At 45.9% G+C, this 2756-nt stretch overlaps 1 long non-coding RNA gene across 1 annotated transcript; it reads left to right on the top strand.

Annotated features, from left to right (window-relative positions):
* The first annotated feature begins 883 nt into the window (after positions 1 to 883).
* LOC124699431 lies at positions 884 to 1960 on the top strand. The gene is made up of 3 exons (XR_007001389.1): positions 884 to 1002; positions 1146 to 1468; positions 1901 to 1960. It is a non-coding gene; the product is annotated as an uncharacterized LOC124699431 (long non-coding RNA).
* The last annotated feature ends 796 nt before the right edge of the window (positions 1961 to 2756 follow it).

Here is a 2756-nt window from a genome sequence, read left to right as displayed (position 1 = left end):
GCCCCTTCACCGTCAGATCACCGCACGGAGGAGGATTCTTCCTTCCCTCCAGAGACCCAAGACACCGGCGCCAGCAACATCGGCGCCGGCGAAGAAGAAACTGCCGGGCGGGCGGAGCCTCCAGCTCCTCCCGTCCTTGAAAAAACAACAACTTCCGCGCCGGAAGGCTCCAAACCGGGTGACGCGCCCAGCGCTCCCCAGTCTCCACGCACCCTCCTGATGCCGCCGCCAGGTGCTCCTCGCGCCAAGCCCCTCGGGGCCGCTTCTCTCGCGCCGCCGCCCAAGACCTCCAAGCTCATCAAGGGGAAGGCGACGGCCTCCAGCGCTTCCTCCGGCGGCCAGCAGCCCTTGGTGCTGAACGTCTCCAAGGCCGCCAAAGATGCCGCCACGAAGCCCACCGGCCTCCTTGGCCGCATTACGGAGTTCAAGCGCCAAGGCCGAGACTCGGGGCACCTTCCGCCCTACGCCCGAAGTGGAACGCCGCGGACATGACTCCGGCGACCCGCGGCCTGGGCAAGGACAGGCAGCCGGCACCTGACCCTGTCGGGGACCGGTCTTCCGAGGAGCGCTTTATGCGGCTTCGCGCTGCCGTAAAAGAGCTCACTACAAGAAAAACATCACCTAAACACGCTTATTATTGGACGCTTTTAAATTCGTCTCTAAGCACAAATGGGTACGGCATGTAAAGACGTCTGTTGAGACGTCATGCACGTCGTCTCTAATCTCTGTGCGTAACCATTATGCTGGGCCTCTAGCCCACCCTAATTCCCACACAAGCCCCCTCCACCCGCTAAAAAACAACCAAGTCTCCAAAGAGATAATGTGAAATCTACGAGCCCTAGAAGATGAGCGGAGGCTGCCGCCCGCCGGTTGCCGTCCTAGCGCTATTCGCTGGTTAAATCTCCCAAGTATCCTCCTCCAATCGCGAACGCCCATTCCCGTGAAGGCACTAACTCTCACCATGAGCTCCCAGGCGGCGGTCGATTCTGAGAGAAACTCGAGGTAATTAACAGCCGCTAGCTCCTTCCCCACTATATGATCTGTAATTTACTTGCGTGGATATAGATCTGTGTTTGGTATTGACCTGAAATTGTGGTGTACTCCATGGTAGAAGCCTGACTCGATGGATTTAATTACTTGTGCAGATGCAGATCGGTGTGTTGTGCGAGAAGAACTTGTAATTGTAGGGTAGGTGTGCTCTGTTATGCAGCGGCATAAAACATGCCGGAAATGGAGTGCAAGACCAAAAGCTTTTGTACACTTCATGCCTGGAGGTAATTCTTGCACTTTAAGACTGCTATTAAGTAACAGGGTCATATTTGAGTAAAAGTTAAATCGTTTGCTGCTTTTCAAATTTTAGAATGACAGTTTCACTTTCATTTTGTTGTGAGCGACTGATATAAGAAACGTATTGTGGCATCAAGAGTTGGTTCTGCAACATAATGTACTCGTACTAGCCAGTGCCGAGGTAAGTTAAAATTTTGTTCTCCCCTAACTTCTAAGTATTGATTCATTAGATAGCACGGGAAAATATGTATATTTTGAAGTCCTACTTATCTAGCAGTGCGAGTACACATGTTATCTTCTGAAGACTTGTATGTTTATTAAGTACAAAATCAAGCGTCGCTCTCGGGCATCTAAGAGTTTGATGTACTTGCTACACACACAGAATCCTTAGTCTGGCCTTTTTGTTTCTGAATGAGCGTGGAACTATATTGCTGTCTATAAGATCTTTATATATAATTATTTTTCCCATAGTCGTTAAGTGCCATTTGTAGCTATAATTTTTCTTATTACCAAATGTTCTGCCCGATCCCTCTTTTTAATGTTAAAAGCTACTGTTAGAATGGTTGTATGAGCATGTCTACAGATGGTTTAGTAATTGTTTTTCTTGCACTAGGTCTGCAGCTTAATTTATGCAATCAAGAAGCTGAAACAACAATCTGAAGAGACGTGCTCCGTTATATGGACATTTCCCTGGTGGTATGTGTCTCATTTGTGCATGTGGAAAGTGGAACTTATGATTGAAATTTATTACCAGTTAATTTTATCTAATATCTGTCAGTAATCTTTCTCGACAGCGCAATTGCTTGTTAAGACTTTGGAAGCAACACAACAGAAGTCTGCAAGGCAAATCTACTGTAATGGTGATGGGGAGCTGATGTGCCATTTCCTCCATGCTCAAGCCTATATGCTGATACTGAGCTAGTGAGAATAAAAATATAATGACATGTAGGATTTTCTCTATGTACATGTACATTTCAATTGTAAAGTACTGTTGTTCTGAAGAAATAAAGTTCATTTTTCCCCATGAATGCACTGTATGGTTCTGCCGTGTAATGGTATGTGACAGCACGTACATATAGTTATGTTTGATATGAAGCGAGAATTCAATCTTTGATGAAGCCAGAATTCGATCTTTGACGAAATCAGAATTCGATTTCAACCATGAAAAAATCAAATCATTTTTGGGTAAATAAAAAATGTCTTAAGATTCTTAAGGACGCCATAATACACCGTAGAGACGATATGGAAGGGAATATGACACAACGTCTTTACTTGTCTAGACATGCTTTATAAAACGTCTCATGTCTTGTAGACACGCTTCTAATTCGTCTTTACATATCTTGAGACGGTGCATAAAGAGACGCTTCTAAGATGTTTTTCAGCAGCGACTCTACATCAGCGTAACGACGTTTTAAAGCGTCTTTATCACCTAAATTGGACGTCTCTATGTGACCTTTTTGTTGTAGTGG

This window comes from Lolium rigidum, chromosome 3 (genome assembly GCF_022539505.1).
Source record: "Lolium rigidum isolate FL_2022 chromosome 3, APGP_CSIRO_Lrig_0.1, whole genome shotgun sequence".
NCBI lineage: Eukaryota > Viridiplantae > Streptophyta > Magnoliopsida > Poales > Poaceae > Lolium > Lolium rigidum.
This window is presented reverse-complemented; position numbering and strand designations above follow the sequence as displayed.